The 6,491-nt window shown below is 53.3% G+C and overlaps 1 pseudogene; it reads left to right on the top strand.

The window, feature by feature from the left end:
- The first annotated feature begins 375 nt into the window (after nucleotides 1–375).
- On the top strand, nucleotides 376–1,155 carry LOC135292751 (olfactory receptor 14J1-like; annotated as a pseudogene).
- Nucleotides 1,156–6,491: the final 5,336 nt, after the last annotated feature.

Here is a 6,491-nt window from a genome sequence, read left to right as displayed (position 1 = left end):
AGCCCTGGCTGCTCCTGGCACACTCAGCCAGCACAGCTGGAGCTCAGGCAGGGACATGGGGAAAGGTTTTCCCAGGGCAGGAACAAGGGTTGGTGAGTCTCAGTGGGACAGTCTGCAGGGAATGGCCCAGGTCTGGCTCAAAGCAGCCTCTCCTGACTTGGCACTGTCCTTTCTCCATGAACAGGTCCCCATGCCAAGACACAGCAAATTTCCAACAGCAGCTCCATCAGCCACTTCCTCCTGCTGGCATTGGCAGACACGCGGCAGCTGCAGCTCCTGCACTTCTGCCTCTTGCTGGGCATCTCCCTGGCTGCCCTCCTGGGCAACGGCCTCATCATCAGCGCCGTAGCCTGCGGCCACCACCTGCACACGCCCATGTTCTTCTTCCTGCTCAACCTGGCCCTCAGCCACCTGGGCTCCATCTGCACCACTGTCCCCAAAGCCATGCACAATTCCCTCTGGGACACCACGACCATCTCCTACACAGGATGTGCTGCCCAAGTATTTTTTTTTTATTTTCTGTGCATCAACAGAATTTTATCTCCTGACCATCATGTGCTATGATCGCTACGTGTCCATCTGCAAACCCCTGCACTACATGACACTCCTGAGCAGCAGAGCTTGTGCCCACATGGCAGCAGCTGCCTGGGCCAGTGCCTTTCTCAATGCTCTGCTGCAAACAGCCAATACATTTTCCCTGCCCCTGTGCCATGGCAATGCTCTGGGCCAGTTCTTCTGTGAAATCCCCCAGATCCTCAAGCTCTCCTGCTCCAATTCCTACCTCAGGGAATTTGGGCTCATTGCAGTTAGTGTTTGTTTAGGTTTTGTCTGTTTTGTGTTCATTGTTTTCTCCTATGTGCAGATCTTCAGGGCTGTGCTGAGGATCCCCTCTGAGCAGGGACGGCACAAAGCCTTTTCCACCTGCCTCCCTCACCTGGCTGTGGTCTCCCTGTTCCTCAGCACTGGGATATTTGCCCACCTGAAGCCCCCCTCCATCTCCTCCCCATCCCTGGATATGGCTCTGTCAGTTCTGTACTCGGTGGTGCCTCCAGCCCTGCACCCCCTCATCTACAGCCTGAGGAACCAGGAGCTCAAGGCTGCAGTGTGGACACTGATGACTGGATGCTTTCAGAAACATTAAACTGCTGGGCAATTTCTGAAAATCACTTGTAATAAAAGTTGTCTTTGATGCTTCTTGTTAGTTTAGTTTTGGAGATTTGTTTCCTTTGTTTTATTTTTTTCATATTGTCCACAAAACAGAGTCATTGTTTGTATCATTTCTCATTTTGTTTCTCTCCACCTTCCCTCTGGCAACAGACTGTGTCAATGAGGGACTGTGCTCTTGGTGGCTTTAAAGGAACTAAAGGATCTCCCAGCAAAGTTTTCTGCAGAGATGCCCTTTTGTTGCCTTCTCTGGAGCTGCAGCAGCAATGTCTGTGTGCAGAGCTGGGGGCAGATCAGTGCTGGCACAGCAGCTCTGGTCCTGCTGGCCACACCATTCCTGATCCAGGCCATGAGCCATTGGCCTTCTTGGCCACCTGGGCACACTGCTGCCTCATGTCCAGCCTGCTGTCCCTCAGTCCCTGCAGGTCCCTTCCTGCCTGGCTGCTGTCCAACCACTCTGTCCCCAGCCTGTAGTGCTGCAGGGGTTGTTGTGGCCAAAGTGCAGAACCTGGCACTTTGTCTTGTTAAACCTCACCTTGGGTTGGGTTTGGTCTCTGGATCCAGCCTGTCCAGGTCCCTGTGCAGAGCCCCCCTATTCTCCCACAGATCAACACTCACACCCAGCTTGGTGTCATCTGCAAAGATGTCCTTGGTTTCAAGGGGCCCCTCAGTATCACAGTGGCCTCTTGGTTATACCAGGCCCTGCACTGTCACACTGCTCTCCTTGGTTCCATGACACCATGCAGAGCAACAATGCTCTTCTTGGTTCCCTGGGTCCCCGAAATGTGACAATGCTCTTCTTGGTTCCATGGGGCTTCACAGTGTCACAATGATCTCGTTGGTGCTGCAGTTTCACAGTGGCCCATTGGTTCCATGGGGCCCCAGGGTGTCACAATGGCCCCATGGTTACATGAGGTCCCACACTGTCACCAAGGTCTCTGCGGTTCCACAAGTGCCCTCAGTGTCACAATGCACTCCTTGTTTCCATGAGCCACACAGTGTCACAGCGTTCTTCCAGATCCCTTGAGGCCCCATCATGTCACAGTGGCCCCTTGGTTACACAGGATCCTGCAGTGTCACAATGTCCCCTTGGTTCCATGAGGCCCCGCAGTGTCAGAAGAGCCCCTTGGTTCCACTGGGCCCTGGAGTCTCCCAGTGATCTCCTTGGTTTCTCACTGTCAAAATGGCGAAACCCCGTTGGTTACACAAGGCCCTGCAGTGTCACAATGGCCTCTGTGGTTCAATGAGGACCCCGAGTGTCACAGTGCACTCCCTGGTTCCATTTGGCCCTGCAGCACCACAATGGACCCCTGGTTCTCTGGGTCTGCACAGTGTCACCATGGTCCTCTTAGTTCCACAAAGCCCTGCAGTGTCACAATGGCCCCAGAGTGTCCCAATCACAGAATGACAGAATCAGATTGGCTGGAAAAGACCTTTGGGATCATCAAGTCCAAACAATGCCCTAATACTGCCTTGTCACCCAGACCATGCCACTGAGTGCCACTGGAGAAGGACAGTGACTCCGCCACCTTCCCCCTGGCCTGCCCATTCCAATGCCCAATCACTCTTTCTGTGAAGAACTTCTCCCATTGTCGAGCCTAAACATCCCCTGGTGCAGCTTAAGGCTGTGTCTTCTTGTCCTGCCCTCCAGCAGATCCAAACTCTCACCCAGCTTGGTGTCATCTGCAGTTTGTGAATGGTAGACTGGATCCCCTCACCCAGATCATCAGTGAAGATATTAAACAGAACTGGGCCCAACACAGATCCCTGGGGGACAGTGCCTGGACACCAGCTGGGTGCAGCACCATCCCCACCACTCTCTGGGCCCAGCCTCCAGCCAGCTCTTAAATCTCCCAGCAAGGAGAGAACCTGCCCAAGCCGTGGGGTGCAGCTTTTCCAGGGAATGCTGTCAGAGACGGTGTCAAAGGCTTTGCTGAATTCCAGGCACAAAACATCCACAGTCTTCCCCACATCCACCAGTGGGTCAGCTGGTCATAAAAGGAGAGACCAGGTTGGCCAGGCAGGACTTGCCCCCCCTAAATCCACGCTGGCTGGCTCTGATCCCTCGGCCATCCTGTGGGTGCCCTGTGATGGCTCTCAAGGTGATCTGTTCCATAACCTTGCCAGGCACCCAGGTCAGGCTGACAGGCCTGGAGCTCCCCAGATCCTCCTTCCAGCCCTTCTTGGGGATGGGCTCACATTGGCACCTCCACTCCTCTGGGACCTCCCTGGTGATCCAGAACTGATGGTAAATGATGGAGAGCAGCTTGGGGAGCTCATCCACCAGCTCCCTCATCCCCCTAGGATAGATCCCATCTGATCCCAGAGACACCTGTGAGCATCTGAGTGGCTCAACAGGTCACCAACTGCTTCCTCCTGGATTCCAGGGGGCTGTTCTGCTCCCTGTGCCCATCTACCAGCTCAGGAGAACACTTGTCCTGAGAACAACCTGTCCTAATATTGAAAATTGAGACAAACAAGATGTTAAGTAGCTCAGCCTTTTATTTAGATTTAGTTACTCCATTCCCCAGTGCATCCAATAAAGAATAGAGGTTCTCTTTATCCAGTGTTTTGCTATTAATTTATTTATAGAAACTTTTCCTATTATTTTTCCCAGAAGTGGCCACGTAAAGCTCTAATTGAGCTTTCACCTCTTTCCGTTTCTTTCTGCATAACCTAACAACATCCTTAAACACTTTCTGAGTTGCCTGATTCTCTTTCCAAGGTTGATGCACCCTCTTTTTCCCCTTGAGTTCTCACAAAAGCTCCATGGGCAGCCAGGCCAGTTGTTTTCCTCTCTAGCTCATCTTTTGCCACACTGGGACAGGCTGCTCCTTCTCCCTTAAGATTACTTTCCTGAAGCATGTCTATCCTTCCTGGACCCCTTTGTTTTTAAGGGCTGTTTCCCTTAAAAAAAACCAGTACCTGATTCGGTACTCCCCAAATCGGCATCATAAACAGGCCAAAGTCTGCCCTACTTAATTCCAGTGTAGTTTTGTTGCTGCCCCTCCTTCTTTCACAGAACATTGAAAACTTGATTATTTCATGCTCACTGTGCCCCAGGCAGCCTCTGACCACCCCATCTGCCACCAGCCCTTCTCTGTTTGTGAACAGCAGGAGACAGAGCTTTCCTTGGCAGTGGGAGTGTTACCAAAATTTGGTAAAACAGAAAACCCCTTAACCCCAATGCAGCATTAAGAAGCAGCATTCTTTATTCAGGCGGATGCACGGGGGAGAGCTCCTCCCAAAGCCGTGCAGGCTGAGTACAGGATAGTTTCTGTCTATATTCTGTATTTTGCACACATATTCATTGATTGTCCTGGACTAAACACACATACGGTAATCATTTCCCCAAAATCATTGACATATTTCCCCTCCCCTTTACCCATGCGTTCTTCTGTCCTGGGGGTCTCTCTGGTGGTCCCTGGTGGTCGTGGACCCCAATGTTCCAGTGGGCCTGGCTGAGCTGGCAGGACACTGAGGCTGGTGAACTTCCAGTTCCCCTCCTCACACAATGGGCATTGAGTGATTTCCATAGGCCTGGGGTTTTGGGGAACAAGCTACAGATGTGAGCTCACCTGGTGTAGACAATTGATCATCTGGTAACATGAGGTCACAGAGTGGGATACGACATCGCAGACTGGGGTATGTGAGGTCATTGAGAAGCTATGACAATAACAGGCCACTTCTGTGACATCACAGAGCTGGCTGTGACATCAGAGACCATCTGTGTGACATTAGAGAAGGGGTTGTGACCTCACAGAGCAGACTATAATATCACAGTCCAGGTGTGTCACATGAGCACATGAGCTGTGACATCACAGAGCAGACTATGACATCACAGAGCTGCCTGTGACATCCCAGAGGGGCTGTGTGACATCCCAGGAGGGCTGTGTGAGGTCACTGGGTTACTCACTCTGCCCCAGCTCCCCTCACAGTTTCTCCCAACAAGTCCAAGGCTGTTCATGCCCAGCAGGGTCCCTGTCCCTCGGTATCCCCCCGGTCCACCTGGAGCCACAGCCTCCAGCAAAGGATGTTCCACAGGATCCACCCCAGAGCCTGACATGGGGACAAGAGGCGAGGGCTGTGTGACCAGGACATCAAGGCCGTGGATTATCCAGGTCACTGCAGCCTGCTTTGGGTTCCCCAGGAAAGATGTCTGGCAGCTGGAGCAGGGTTAGGGAAGGGCCTCCAAGGTGGGGCTGGAACCCTTGGGCTGTGAGCAGAGGCTGAGGGAGCTGGGCTTGTCCAGCCCAGAGCAGGGAAGGCTGAGGGGCTCCTCATCCCAGCCCAGAGCAGTGCCAGCCAGGAGGTGATGGAGAACACAGAGCCAGGCTCTTCACCAGGGGGCCTGGTGGGAGCATCCTGATACAAGAACCTAATTGTGTTTAGATCTATCACAGAAACATGTTTTTCTGAAATTAATTCTAGTATGGAAATCACTTGTGGATGGTGGACTCATCAGACACTGCTGGGACGTTGCCCATAGCTCAGGGAAGAGTGTGATTGTTATTAAATTGTATCCTGTTCAACCATGGTCTGTTGGCCATGAAGAGAAACTTTCTGTGCCTCTGAGTCTCCCCAGTTCCTGACACCCAAAGGACACAAACCTGATGAGTTGTGGTTCTGAAATCTATCTAATAAGCTATGAAAGAATTGAAAACTTATATTACTCCCACAGGCTTGTCTTGTTTGTGTGTTTTGAACAAATGTTTATGAGCCTTTCTCACTGAATTTCTCAATTGAAAAGCTCAAGAAAGAAAAGGTCTCTGGAGTGGTGAAATTCATCAGCAACCTCCAAGTGGCTGAGGATCCATCCCCATCAGAGCAGCAATGATCAGCAATGGGCACAGCTTTGTGGCTGCCCCAGCTTTGGGATGGGCCCTGGGCCTGGAGCAGGAGCAGCTCTTGAGGGCCCCAAGGCCAGGGCTCTTGTGCTGCCCTGGGCACATGGGATGGCAGCAGGGGCTGCAGAGCTCTCAGCACCTGAGCCAGAGGGGAGCAGGGCAGCCAGGGAGCCTCCTTTGGCCTTGGCCCAGCACCTTCCCCCATGGCTGGGGCTGAGCCCTGTGTGAGCTGCAGCTGCTGCTGTGCCCTTGGCAGGGGCTGAGGCCGTGGGGCCAGTGGCCAGAGCAGCCTGGCCTGAGCAGAGCTGTGGGGCCAGAGCCGGCTGGGCTGGGCTGGGGAGAGGCCCTTGGTGCTGCCCAGAGCTCAGGGCAGCTGGCAGAGCTTGCAGGGAGCTGAGCTGGGCTCAGAGAGCCTGCCCCAGAAACCATCCGTGTCCACCTCAGCCTGGCTGAGCGTGCAGGGGCAGGACTCAGCCCAGG

This window comes from Passer domesticus, unplaced genomic scaffold (assembly GCF_036417665.1).
Source record: "Passer domesticus isolate bPasDom1 unplaced genomic scaffold, bPasDom1.hap1 HAP1_SCAFFOLD_44, whole genome shotgun sequence".
Classification (NCBI taxonomy): Eukaryota; Metazoa; Chordata; class Aves; order Passeriformes; family Passeridae; genus Passer; species Passer domesticus.
The sequence above is the reverse complement of the archived record's forward strand: the minus strand, read 5'-3'. Positions and strand labels throughout refer to the sequence as shown.